Source organism: Drosophila pseudoobscura, chromosome 3 (assembly GCF_009870125.1).
Source record: "Drosophila pseudoobscura strain MV-25-SWS-2005 chromosome 3, UCI_Dpse_MV25, whole genome shotgun sequence".
In the NCBI taxonomy this organism is placed as follows: Eukaryota; Metazoa; Arthropoda; class Insecta; order Diptera; family Drosophilidae; genus Drosophila; species Drosophila pseudoobscura.
Genome location: NC_046680.1, coordinates 7,310,713 through 7,325,220, shown reverse-complemented (window position 1 = coordinate 7,325,220; position 14,508 = coordinate 7,310,713). Strand labels below are relative to the sequence as shown.

Here is a 14,508-nt window from a genome sequence, read left to right as displayed (position 1 = left end):
TGCTTTCTGGCCATTTGATTTGTTTGAATTTTTTCTTTACGACTTTGCCTTGTTTATCTTTAGTGTCTCTCCCTATCCTCCCCTCCTCCCAGTGTGTGTTTGTTGAGTTCATTTCCTTTCGTTTCGTTTCCCACTGCCCAGCCTCAATGGAGCAGAAAAAGGCAAGAGAGAGAGAGAGAGAGAGAGAGGGTGGGAGGGCATTTTGTGGGAGGCAATAGAAGGCGCTTTGAGGATTGCATTCCGTTTTTGCGCCTTGTAACAGATGTACCCTATTTCCAAAGAGTTGGTTATTTTAGTTGTGCTCCAAAGCATGTGCTGAAAAGCATACGAGTATTCCTTAACAGGATCAAAAGTGTCGATTAATAAATATCTATGTGTAAATCTATGTGGAAATATCCTACAAAGTCCTTTAATTTGGCACAGATTCTTCCCGTTCCAGGCAGACGGCTTAGATTTATAGATTTCCCAAATCTGCCATAGAAAAGTCGGTATAACTCAAATATTTATGGGAAAAACTTGAAAGTTTCTGTTAATACAGACAGCCGATTTTCCATATCATTAGCTCTGACTAGAAGGGGTATCAAATGCTCCCTTACCCAAAGTTATCCTCCCTCTCTGTGTTTTTCTGTTTCCTTTGTTTCGCTGCTGTTTCACTCTCCCTCTCTCCCTCTCTCTTGGTCTTTTGTGTTTTGTTGTTTATGGTAGTGTTTCCCCATTCCGTTCTCATTGTCCGTTCTATATGACCCGATTTTATGAGCCCCACTGCTGACAGCAGCCGCCCACAATATCTAGAACTTGTGACGAGCATCATTTTGGCATTTTATTAATGTGTCGATCCGTGCAAATGAATGGAGGGTTTTACCCATTGCTCATGAGCTATGTGGCTACTATGTACATACATACATATATTCGAAAGTGAATCTATCTGCAAGATATGCGCATCTTTGGCATCTGTGGTATTTCTGCTGATGAATGGTTTTGCATTGAGGGTGCTTATTATTCACATGAGAAGATTGCAACTGAGTGTGAGCACTGGGGGGAAATAATCTCAAGAAAATTCTCTTCGAATGCAAAACCTCCCCCTCTCGGTTCTAGTAGGTGCCACACGAAAGGTGTCCGTTAAGGAGACACATCTGGAGACGGATCCTCCCTCACATACTAAATTATGTACTTTATAGCTCTTGATATTTGTAATGGTTTGGCAGGGAATTGCGATATTTCTGGGCATTAGATGATTTACTAATTTGACTAAAAAGCATCCAAAAGGAGTCTTTTAGACATTTATAGGCATTCCATTAGCCCATTTCAGCTGACCTCTGACCTATTTTCGTTTTAAGTAGCTTCTTTGCACCTTTAACAGTCTCCTTCCTCATTTCGATTGGTAATTACATCAATGGCCAAACCCATTTGGCAAATGCAACAGCAACAACAACTCGTGATTCTGCAACAACTGCAAAATGCAATTAATCTTCGGTCCCCCCGAAAAACTGTCGGGGTCCGCAAACAATCCCTCGCTCAATGCAAACATCCCCACCACGTCATGGGACATGGCCCAAACGTAACGCAACGCTTTCAAAATACACGGTTTTTTCCCTCTTCGGTGACGCTACAATATGCCAAGTTTTATGATGATGGAACGAGCAGCGGGAGCAGCAGAGAGTGGCGGCGTCGGAACATCACGAATGTTGTGGTCGACTACCGGATGCCCAGCACCAGGACCTACATCGCGCATATCCTTAGCCTTAGCCTCCTCTAGGTCTGTTGGTCTCCAATGGTCTGCTGTCGTAGCATTTCACTTGCCGAGTATAAGGGCCTCAAAAGAGTGGGTGCAAAAGTCAGAAGCGTATGGGCCCGAAGTATCCTTGAATAAAGTCAAATGCTGTCTGCGACTTGAAGTGTTTTGTGGCTGTTGTTGTTGTTGCTCCTTCTGCGGTTCGTCCTGTATCTAATCAGCATTTGTGTGTCAGTTCCTTTGTGTGCCTGTGTGTGTGTGTGTGTGGCATATTATCATAAGCAATGATTTATTTATAGAAGCAAACCAGGTGACGGCACACAGATACTCTCCACACACACACACACACACACACAAAGATTGGCGTTGTCCTCGCTCAAGTTCGGTTCAGCTGTCAATTGATTTGCTTGACCCACATGGGGCTCGGGCCACGGGCAAAAAAAAACTTGAATTTGGATAGACAGCGGCGCACCCACTCAGCGCTCAGCGCTCACCTTTCACCACCCAGCGTCCCCCACCCTGGTGCGGTTTGCCGCCTTTTCACCAATCCGATCAATATTTGGCAGAAGGAAAAAGGGAAACCACTGGGGTAGCCCGCCAAAAAGGTTTTTCCGCCGACTTAAAGCTCTGTTACGGGTTTTTTTGGGCGCTAAGCTTTTGCCCAATTGTTGCTGCTGTCTGCAAGGCAGGAAGGATGGAAGAAAGGACGCGAAAGGACCCTCAGGTGTTGCTCAATTAAAAGGAAATTCATTTGCACGGATTTCAGCACAAATGAAATTTATGTAAATTAATTTTGAAAAACTTTTTAATTAAGCAAAAATTGTGTTGGATCGAGAGGCGTACAACTTTTGGTGGCCACCGGCCCAGGAAATCCAAGCTGCCGCCCTAATCTGTCTAATCTATGCAAATGAAATGCGGACACCTGTCCGCCTAGGAGAGTGGGAGGGCCTTCGCTTTCTTCAACTGCCGGCTGCGGTGTTCCTGGTTTCCTTTGAGTCTCTTTTCACGCCGCAGACGCTTAATTACAGCCGAAGTCGGCCTGGGGGCTTAGGAAAAGTACACTAGTTCCACCAAGGAGGCCCGTATAAGTGGGGCATTAGAGGAGGAGGCTACGCCTACTTCTACGTATACTGCTAATGATATTCATGAGTTTGTTTTCCCTACTTTCACTACCAAATGAATGTGGTTCAAGAACAGAGAGCGAGATAGGTTTTAAAGGCAGATACATACATGCTCGTATATGGGATATTGGTTGGCTTATGTGGGGCTGAAGGAATATTTAGAGCTACGACTATTTATGTGTGCAAACAATACGATATTCCTCAGCAAATCGGCTCAGGATTGATGGAATGCTGTAAATCCTTAAGAAATTCTTATCCAAATTAAATCTGCCACTCTTTAAACGTTGGAGCCTTGCCGTCTGCACTGCCATCTGTCTATATCCTTTAACTCTGTCAATTTCTATGACCCAAAACTGAACAAACATCAACTGGCGCAAGCCAAATCCCTCCATGGCACCACTCGACGCGTTTCGTGGCACCGAGAGTGGAAGATAAATTGAGGCTGTAAAAGCAAAACACTTCGCACACAGCCATTGGCCAGGGCAGTGCCAGGGAAAGAGGCCACTTTATCATAAACTCGACTCAACAGGTTCCCCCTCTCAGGCATCCCGCGTTGAGGCATTTCCCCTTTCAGCCAGTGTCTGTGCTGCCATAAAAGTTGCTGTGCTCTGATTGAATAAAAATTTCATTAAACGCACATTTTCTAGCAGCTTGAAGGCGTTTGCAAGACGCCCCCTCGGCGAGGACTCTCTCTGCGATCCTGGCATCTCTTGGAGCAGAGGAAGAGGAAGCCTGGCCTTGCCTCAGGCAGGATTTCGCTTTGTTGCCGTTTATTTTAATTGCCGGCATTAGACGTTCGTTGATAGGCCATGAAAAAGCCGTTGGCTTTTGGTGTGAGCGCAAAAGTCCACAGAGACAAAATGGCGAGACGGATACCCATACTCCTATTCCCCTAGTCCCCTACTCCCCCCTTTTGGGGCAGGAAGTACACCCTTCGGAATCCATCAAGCAAAATATAGCCCCCCGATCAGCCAGAGGTATTGCCGGATTCGTTTCGGCCTTAGGATTTCTCGCGTTTTTGTTCCAGCCGCTTCGGCGGCTTCATTTCCGTTGCGAAGAAGTGGACCAAGGGCGGGGACTAAAGAGGGCGTAGAGCGGGGAAGTGTAGGTGGAAAAGCCAGACGATGTCATTCTGTTTTTGCGGTTGCTTATTCGGTTGTTAAATGGTTTTTACGACGCTTTCTTCGTTGCCGAAAATTTTCGCTTTGCGGTTAACTTTTCCTCCCTCGCCTGCCACCCCATTCGCACCACACCGCCCCGTGAAAATTTTCAGCATTATCCAACCGACTGCGTTAAGCTCCTCGAGTGTTTGGGTAATTTCACAGATTTATACAACTTTCTAGAGGCGGAAAAGGGAATTAAGCAGGAGCTGAGTGGCGATGATGATTATGAAGTGAGTTTTCTCTGACCTGAACGGGGTTCCATTCGTGCTTCAAGTTTCGGGGCTTAACCGTTTGCCGTTTAACGATTTTTATGGCCATAGAGCTACCTCCTATCGCCCCCAATTCGCTTGTTGTAATTTGTTGTTGCTGTCATCAACAACACAGGGAGCCATGTCCCCTAAGTCGGCCACTATTAGCACAGACGAATTTCGCTATTATTCCGATGACTATATAGTGGATATCTATGGAATTTAGAACTCACGACACGAACGATGTATGTTGTGGCCTTATCTGATAATACATGCGAATATATCCGCAAATATAAGCAAGGAAATGCTGAAAATGTGCACTGCATTTATCGTTTTGCCCAGGTTATTTTACACAGCTCAAAATATCGGAATTTGAACTTCGCGCCTATAATTAATAATGTATGCTACATTTTACAAAGGCGCGCCATCTGTGTAGAGCTTCCCTAAACTGCTGCTAGAGGGCGGCACTGTAGGAATTATTGGCGCCATCTACTGCTTTAAAAGCGAAGCTACATAGCCGCAAATGTATAATTTCTTTGAATTTGTTCAGCCAAAACAAAATCTTCTGCGACGGCTGAAAGTAATGCTTGCATTATTAGGGAGTGTATGGCAGTGTTTCTTAATGTCATGGCTGCAGTTAGCTTTTTTGTGCAAACACATGCACCATGGCAACACTCCCACACATACACCCACACACCGACAATCACTCGAATAATTGTCGGGTCGGTAGCAGCTAATTTCGTCTGGACAGAGCGACGGCAGCGGCAAAGAGAGCTGGCGGCGACAGGTAAACAGCGCTCACCCTACTCTCCCAACCAAATTACTCGCTCTTTTACTCTCCCAACTCTCCCAGTTTTGTCCTCTCTCTCTCTTTCTGACTACACTACTCTCTTTAGCTGTAGTGCGCGTCACAGGTAAAATTTAAACGGTGCTTTGTAACGTATTTCTGGTCAATCACCAAGGCCCAATTGCGCAGGTGCAAAAGAGACGTCTGCTACATGACGCTGCCAGAAAGAGACCGCCATACATACGCTGTACAGATAGACGCGATCGTGGCCCAAAGCGAAGCCATGGCCAGAGTCGGTGTCTCAGTTGCTCACGCGGCTTCTTACCTGTCGACCGACGTTTTTTCCGAAGAATAATCCGAGTGCGCGCGTTTGTTCCAGGTGTATCTCTCCGTGTGTGTGTGTGTGTGCGTACCCTCTCTTCTACGCGCGCGTTTGTTAGTGTGTGTGTGTGTATTCAATTAATTACAAAAGCAAAAAAAAGAAGCAGCTCTGGGAATTGAATGAAAGAAAGGCAAAACCCCCGTTGAAAAAGAGTGTATGCAAAATAGTAGTTGCGTGATACAAAAGGCCATCAAAAGAGGGAGCAACAAAAGAGGCAGCATGAAAGGTGATTAATTCACTTAAAAGTGCAATTAAACAGCAGCACCAGCAGCAACTTCAAGCAGCAACAACAGCTAAAATCATTGGAGCAGCGCAAGGTGCAGACAAGGTGAGGGCGAACTTGAAGTTTTTTTTTCGGGAAAATTATTCAACAACGAAAATATTTAATGAACGCGTGTGTATGTGCTTGGATATTGCTCTCTGTGTGTGTTGTGTATGTGTGTGAAATAAATGCACAACAACAGAAATTGCACTTGAAAAACCATGACAAGAAGAGAAAGAGGAGAGTTGTGGCGGAGAAGGTGAAAGAAGAGGTAGAAAATGATGATGATGATGGGGAAGAGGAAAAAAATCAGTACAAAACGGTATAAACGTGATTCTTTTTCCACACGCCATTACCCAAGCGACCCCGCCTGCTCCGCCGCCTGTCTTTGGCTCTGTGGGAATTTTCTTGGGAAGAGACAGAAGAGCCGGAGGAAGGAGGTGGGGCAGGAGAAGGAGCAGCAGCAGCAGCAGCAGCAGCAGGAGGACTGGCAACCTGGTCTCCAATTTGATGCTGCAACTGTACACGCTGTGCAGCACTCAGTGCTCTAGACTCTCTTGCCCACACCCCACTCTTCTCTCTGAAGTGCTCTTCCCTCCCAACCTCCCTCTCCCATCCTCTCTGACTTCTGCTCTGATCCATTGGCGACATTTTTGGTTGGCAGCGTTGCCTGCCACAGCAATAACAACAACAACAACAACAACAACAACCAGGGCTTGCCTGAAATGAAGCGTGGACTCGATCGGCAGCAGCAGCATAAAAAAAAACGCAAATCTGGCGCAATTGAGCGCGAATGAATGCCAAAACCAGAAAAACAAGCAACAACAACTACCAGAGAGAGGAAGAGAGAGAGAGAGAGAGAGACAGCCACTGGCAAAGAGAGAAACAACAACAACCACAGCGCATAGATTGCCGGCCTCAAGTTACGACGTCGTCGACGATGCTGCCCCAAACTTGGCTTTCGATGCTGCTGATCATCATCCAACTTCATGATGATGATCGTTATTATGGTCTTTTCACTGAATGAGCCACATTCCGGTTTAGCATTTCAACAATCCCGAACACACAAAAGCATCCCCAAAAACCCACACACAGACGACAGACAGCAGCGCACACAGCTCTCCCCAGTGGTCATTCCCCACTCCACTCCGCTTTCCCCCACCCCTCGCACACTCCATTTCCAATTGAAAAGCCAGTCGGCAACTGTCTGTGTCTCCTCTCTACCTCTCCCTCTCGCTCTCTAACTATCGCGCTTAAACATGTTCGGTCCCGCACCCCCACTCCTCGCCCTTCCTTCAACCTTGCTGTAAAAAAGCAACATGGCAAGTTTTTGTTGCTGTAAATGCAAGCCTGTGACGTTGCTGTTGTTGTTGTTGTTGGTGCCTGCATTCCAGCGATCGCTGCTGCTGCTGCCGCCGCTGCTTCGGTTTGCGTTGGCAGCACCTGGAATGCACCCATAGTCAGCCTCTCTCTCTCTCTCTCTCTCTTTCTTGTTCTCTCTTTTGGGTTTCTGTTGGTTTTGTTTGTTTAGAAATTCCAAGAGAGGCACACAACGAAAACGAAAAGTGTGAAAAGTGAAGCCACCAAAGCGGACAAACGACGAACTTTGAGCCCAGCCTGAAAGAGTGTATGTGTGAGATTGTGTGTGTGTGTGTGTGTGTGTGGTTGCGGTTCTCCTTTCCCTTTACTTAAGCCTCTGCTGCCGTCTCTCTCTCTCTCTCTTCCTCCATCTCTGTCCTTCTCGGTGGCGCTTGGACCCCCGAAAAAAGAAGGAGTAAGGCTGAGGGGGAAACCTGCACGTTTTTTACATGTAATGTGAGGTCAGTAACACTTTTGTTTCAAACATTTATCACTCTCCGTTTTGGTGCGAGTGAGTGCGTGTGCACCGTTTATGACGTCAAAAGCGGCGCTTCGAGAGTGAGAGAGTGAGCGAGAGAGAGAGGCACGTTTAATGAACTCTCGAGTTGATTGACAGGCAATTTAGTCGTATTGCTGGGGCTTTGAGAGAATGAAATTAGTGGATCCCAGAGCCCACACGTGTGTGGACCCCTACTTTTAGGTATAGAAATTCTTAAACTCCTAAAATTTCTCTTCTGGAAACTTCGAAAGGAACTCTTTTTTTTTGGATATTGGAATACGTCTTCTACAATTTCTCGCAGCTTTTAATGAAAATTGTACCAAGATAATTGCCTTTCCAAGTTGCATTCAAAACATCTGCATCCGTCGGCACATGTCCTTCGTGGAAATGGAAATTTCACACTGGAAAATCCAACTAAAACGAAACTCTGTTGTGTGCGAGGCGTGGCACGTGCAGCCGCCCACAATTTGAGTTTCGAAAACATGTCTCTGGCCGCCAGAAGCGAATGTTGACAAACCTTTTTTCCCCAACTTTTTTTCTGAATTTGTTTGGCATTTCACTGAAGCGGCACCGACAGAGATGGGGAGGCAGAAAGGGGGGGGACTAGAGGCAGCTTGTTTTCTCATATCCAAACGAAGCGTGCGAGATTTTATTTAACGCGGTTTGTCCCCCACAGAGAGAGAGATAGGGAGAGGGGGGATGTGGGAAAGTGGTGACTCCAGAGGGCAGCGGGGTATGTGGGGGGGCACAAACAAGCTGCGTGTTTACACATATTTTTGCCTCTCGCCCGCTCCCAGTCTTGTTTTTTTGGCCACAACCAAATGAATTGGGTTTGGGCCTGGCCCACAACTAGTTGCTCTCTGGAGCACACAAGCACAGACGCACGTGCAGACAGCCGCACCCAGAGCACCCCAACCGCTGCCCCCCGAAGCCCCTGAGACCACGTCTCGGTTACAGCTCTCCCCAAAAACTACCGCCCCCTCAGCCAGCACTCCCCCCGAAGGGAGGCAGACTATTGTCCACGCACGCATTTTACAAAAAACAAACCGAGTCTCGAATTTCTGTTTGTTTTGTGTGGACGTATCTGCATATTCCCAGAGTCCTCCAGTCTCGAATCACCAGATCTGCCACAAATCGTACAACTATATCGTATGGTACCTGCCGTACAGGGAAGGTTCTTCCAGGGTATCAAAGTCTTCCATTCCCAAAAGCCTGCGCCCTCTCACTTCTTGTTTGAGTTGCCAACTTTTGTGGCAGGAGTGAGAGAGGGGGGGCCCGGAACTGGGGTTGAGGGGTAATGGGAGGTCATGCATACATCTGTAAGTACAATCATTACGCGGGACTCGGCTAGATATACGAGTATGTGTACATATATGTATTCCTCCTCTCGTTTCTCTTGCCTCAAACAGTGGATCCATTTCCCGCATTTTGCGGCTGCCTGATTGTCATGCAACCCAACCCAAGTCCCCGTTAAGGCCACCCATGTGTGTGTGTGTGTGTGTGTGTTGGGTTGGGTTGGGTGGCTGAAGGCAACCGTTTGGTTTTTATGTCTTTTGTAAAATTTTTATTTAATTTTTGAATCTTTTTTTTTCCTCCATGAAAAGTTTAATATTTGTTTTTCATGCTTGCGATTTGCATAATTTGCACAAACACACACACACACAGCGCACACTTTCACAGAGGGTCACACACACACACACACACACATGCACGCACACAGAATCATGACCTCCATTTGTGACTAGCCTGTAGCTGAGAGAGAGAATGAGAAAGAGAGAGAGAGAGGGAGAGGGAGAAAGAATGCTCTGCTCGCATGCGATATATTTTATGAATGCAAATCCCTGTTTATTCGGATTTGGTTTACTTACTTGCCCCAAACCTGCTCAAGCCTCATCCTCGGCCCCATTTGCCCCATCTGCCCCATCTGCACCCTTATTCACTTTCACCTTCTTTGTGCTCTGTTCTCTGTTTCATCGTCTGCCTCCTACACACAGCCACACAGCCACACGTTCGCTGGCTGCAGTTTCCATCTCCATCTCCATTTCCACCCACGCCCACATCCACACCTCACATGTGGGGGCAGTCGAAGCGTTTTTCGCCCTGCTTTAGTTTGCTTTTTATCCATTCATATCGCAGTTCCATTCATGCGCTTCTCCTACAAAATGAAAGGGAGCGAATCGACTGCAAGAGTACCCTGTAGTGCCTAGTGACTGAGAATAAAAGCAGCTCTGATGCATAGCATATCCCCCACCACCCCCCTCTATAATCCTACAGGGTATTCTTGAATAGAGAGTACCAAAAAAGCTGAAACTGAACTGAATATTTATTATTATTATGTCGTTGCCGGCCCCCATACGGACCCCGCCACTCGCCTGGCCTGGCCCTCCGCCTCATTTACCTGTCTGCCACCCACCTGCCCCTTTCTTCCGGCGGCGCCCTCATTCTAAACGAAAATTGTTCCACCTTTTGGCTTCGAAGCTTTTTTGTTCGTCTTTTCCCTTTTATTTATTTTTATTGTGTGGCGCGCGGCTTAAATGCGCTTTGCAGATATTTTATGCCTTCCCTCCGAGCCAACCAAAGGGGGATCCAGGGGGGGGGGGGGGTGTGTGGGCCAAATATGTTTATTTGACACACACATCCGTCCTACACCCCTCCGCCCCCTCCAGCTGCAGTCTATCCGCCTCTAGCCATGCAAATCTCTCTCCACGCCTCCCTGTCTCCCCCTCTCTCTCTCTCTTTTCTCTCTGTCTGGCTCTTCGAATTCGGAATCAAAGTTCTGTTGTTGTTGGATTATCCCGTGACACGGCTCATACGCTTACAAAAGAGTTTTGGCTTACAGCCACGCCTACAACAGGGCGCCACCCCTTTTTGGCGGGAAACTCTCTTTAGCCCTGACAAAGCAATTTTTGTTATTTTGCCGCAATTGAATTTGTTTTTCCTTTTCTTTTTTTTTGGTTCAACTTTTGGCATTTTTATTATTATTTTACGCCATTTTTGGTTGAACCTTTCAACCTTTTACGTTTTCCATTTTACGTTTGTGCTGCGTTTGGCAGGAAATGAAGTGAAACGAGAGCTTCGATGAACTTTGGAAAACTATAGAATTGTTTGCTTTTCCAAAAATCTACACAGGCCATCGCCTGCTCAGCCAGAGTGGATCCTTTGTATCCTTTTACCAATCCTGCCGCAGTCTGAGGAGGAGTTTGCAACTTTTCAGTAGAATTGAAGAGCCCTCATCGGTATAGACTTTGATGTTCAGGAATAAACAAAACTTTTGTTCTTAAAAAACGCAGAGATTTCCACAGATTTAAGGGACATCTTTGGTTCCATAAGTTAAAGCCCTACTTAAAGCCTTTGAATAATTAAACGCATGCGAATATATGGTTTTTGTATGGCCTCTAAGGGCCACACAATGGCCCTCCCCCCCCTCGGACGGGGAGCAATTCCCTGCTCATTGAATCGTGATTGCGCATCGTTATCAATTATTGAGCGGGCAATTTAAATATCATCAAAATTAAATTGTAATTTAAAATTAAAATCCCTCTAACGGGAGAGGGAGAGGGAGGGCGTGCAATGACCAGGGCAAGCGGAAGGAAAGGACATTAAATCCGTTTAGGTTCAGTGTGTGCCCCTCTGTGCCCCTCTGTGCCCCTTATAGAGTGCGTTCAGTGATGTTCACATTTGATACCATTGTGTGTCCGACCTAAAGCCCCCAAACTCAACCTTTGCCCCTGCCCCTGCCCCCTGGCACCCACTGGTGGCTAATCTGCACGAGGGGGGCGGTGGGCGGTGGGCGTGTGCGTGGGCGTGGGCGTGTGCGTGTGCAGGGTGATGATATGCAAGCGGAATCCTCTTCTGGAAAATTGCCTCCAGAATCCTTCACGCTTCATCAATTCCCATTGTTGTTTCTACCACTGTGTGTGTGTGTGTGTGTGTCACTGCCTCGCTCTCTCTCTCTCTGTCTCTCTAGTACATTGAATTGCAAATATTTATGCGTGTGTGAAGGGGAGGAGGGGAGCCAGTGGTAGCCCACGACGGAAGCGCCACTGCCAACCCGCTCTCTCTCTCTCTCTCTCTCTGTCTCTCTCCCTCTCTCCCGTTGCGTACTTAAGCGAATTGCGTATTTATGTGTGTAATCGCAACTCATCATTCGTTGGGGCATGGGGGGGGGTGTTGGGGGAGGATCGGGGCTTGGGCTGTAGTTTTGTGCGTGTGTGCGTGTGTGTGTGGCAGTGGCAGTGGCAGTGGCGGGTGGGGGAAAATATATACACACAACGGGGCTTTATCGTTATGGACTGATGGATTTCCGTCTGTTACCTTTTCGCATTACGAAAATGTCGCTCGGGGTTTCCCCCCCCAACTATATATACCTCCCCCCGCTTTGGTCCCTCCCCCCAACCACCATTTAAACGTCTGTCGTGTCAGAAGTGGCTGCGATTTATTTTGGCAGCCATTTACATATTTTATTGTCAGCTAATGCTGGGATTGTGGGGCTAGGTTGCGTCCTTTTGAGGTGGGTCTACGTCTACTTATCTCCTTGACTATTTCCAGTGTGCGCCATTTAGTGACAAGCCCATTACAGAGGATGATAATTCACCGTCGTTCATCCAGGAGGAGGAATTAAGCAGGAAATCAGCAGGAAAGACGGGAATAAACTATCCTTAAAGTGTATAAAATATATATCAAAGAAGGAAGACCTCTTTAAAGACCTTCTTCTCGATTCCTTTTTTCCGTAAAGACAAGCCTTTCATACGAATCTCATTTCCCTGTCCGAGCATCTATAATTTGTATTTTTTATTGAATTTTGCTGCATTTTAATTGAATTTGAACCAAGAAAATATATCAATATTTTCTCTAGCAAATTCTGCCACAAATTACAAAATTACATATATACTTGTACGTAGTTTTTGTTGCTGTGTGGCTGCCACTGCCACTGCCACTGGCACACAACACAGATTGATTTTCCCTCTCTCGAAGGGAAGTCCGTGCCACCACTATTTTCCCTCATTTTCCCTATGAAAACATTGCAAGAATTTAATTTCATTTGGCGCACAATTTTTGCATAATTATTTGCAGATTGCCGGCCACATTTCTGGAGCAACAATCATCATTTCAGCAACCCATCATCATCATACCTCACCCCCCCCATTACCACCCCCTAAGTACATAAAAAGTTTAACCAAAAAAAAGGAACAACATTTTTGCTGGTTTTGTTTTTGCTTAATTAAATTGAAAATGTTTTTCCGCTGGATTTGCTGGCCCAGCAAAATGAGGCTCCCCCTGCCCCTCCCCCTCCCCCTCCCACTCCGCCCGATGACAGGCCAGGCATCGTTGGGTGTTTCTTTTTTTGTTATTTTTAATAAAGCAAATCGATGGCTGGAGTCGGGAGTAATTGAACAAAGTGCCACAAAAATTGCCCAGAAGAAAAGCTGGAAAAGCGTTGAAACAGAAAAGCGTAAAGGGAGGGGGTGCGGGTGCGGGTGCGGGGAGAGGCCACTTAACGGTGACCTTCTTCGAGGTAAGCCAAGCGTTGCGTATACGCCATGATGAGCGGAAAGCAAGAGACAGGGAGGGAGGGAGAGTGCTGGAGGATGTTCTGAGCGTATGGCTCATTCAATCATCCGCCGATTCATTGACAAGTCTGTCAATGGGCATATTGATTTATGACCCCGCCTGACACCACGTCACCCCCCGCCCTTCTCTGTTGGGACCCAGCCAAAGTGGCAAGCACAAATCGTTTCCACTTTCGAGATAATTACCAATCCATATGGAAGAGTGTCTGTGGTGGCATGCCACAGCCACAAAACACGCCTTTGTTTTGCATTTACCGCCCGCTCAACACGCAAATAATTGCGATGAACCGCAGAGCGATGCAAGCTCTGTATTGTTGTTTGTCCAAGCGTAAGGCAGCAGATAACCAGATACCAGAAACCAGAGAGAGATACAACTGTTAGATACAGATACAGATGCCTGGCAGAGGCAGATACTGTTTTATCTCTGAGTGGGTAAGTAGTTTTATCGGTCGAGTGCATCGAACGTGCTGTTGGCCCACTGATTGGCCCCCACACGCCCCACACTGCTCTCCCAGTGCCATCCACAATCTGGAGGATACACACAAAGAATCTCCTGTTGATGGAACCACCCAAGATGGACAGCACCTGACTTTGGTCTGTTTGAACAGCTGGCCTTCGAGCCACTCTCTCTGGGAAGCGGAAAAGATGGTCGCTCTGCCACTTCCGCGCTAGAGGGAGGGACCAACAACAGCCGGTGGCAGGGGAGTGGCACAACACCCACTGGGCTGTCTGCCAACCTCGCTGGGCAGCGGATGGATGAGACCCATGGATGGATGCAACAAAGCGCGTAATCAGCCATAAGATGGTTGCGGCTCTGCACGGGATGCCTGCATTTCTGGGAGCCATGGCCTGGGCACCACAAGGGGCGTGTGCCACCAAAAGCCGAGCGTTTCCCTTGTGGAGTCTGTCTGTCCCCAGGGAACGTCAATATCTTCCATATCCACTGCCAGAACCATGTTAATTAGTTTACTGCCGGCAGGTGTTGATTTCAAGCTCCTTTTGGGCATACAAACACACACTCTCTCACCCCCCACCCCCGAGGGGGGCTGCATGTGCACTTTGTTTGCCATCGTCTATGGGGTGGCGAGGGGAGGGGAAAACATCCCCTAAACAACAATAATGGAACAAAAACAAAGGCGAAAGCAGGGAAAACATTTTCCCATTCAAATTTCCACACACTTTGATGTTTAACATTAATTTCCACTAAAATGGCATTCGCTTTGGCGCCTTTTTGGGCTAAAACGTGATGCAACGGATCCACCCCCGCCGCCCCCTCCCCCTCCCATGGAAAAGCGAAACTGAAACCGAAATTGGAAACCCACAGGGAAAATAAACTGCAGGAATAATAATAAACACCGCAGTGCGGCTTACGAGTAGATTTCCCC

General features: G+C 47.2%; 1 protein-coding gene across 1 annotated transcript in view; it reads left to right on the top strand.

Annotated features, from left to right (window-relative positions):
* Positions 1-5,320: 5,320 nt before the first annotated feature.
* Positions 5,321-14,508, top strand: part of ASPP (Ankyrin-repeat, SH3-domain, and Proline-rich-region containing Protein) — a 31,170-nt gene continuing 21,982 nt past the window's right edge. The window contains exon 1 of the mRNA XM_033377718.1: positions 5,321-5,761. The gene's annotated coding sequence lies outside the window, so the exon portion shown is untranslated. The remainder of the gene's footprint in view (positions 5,762-14,508) is intronic.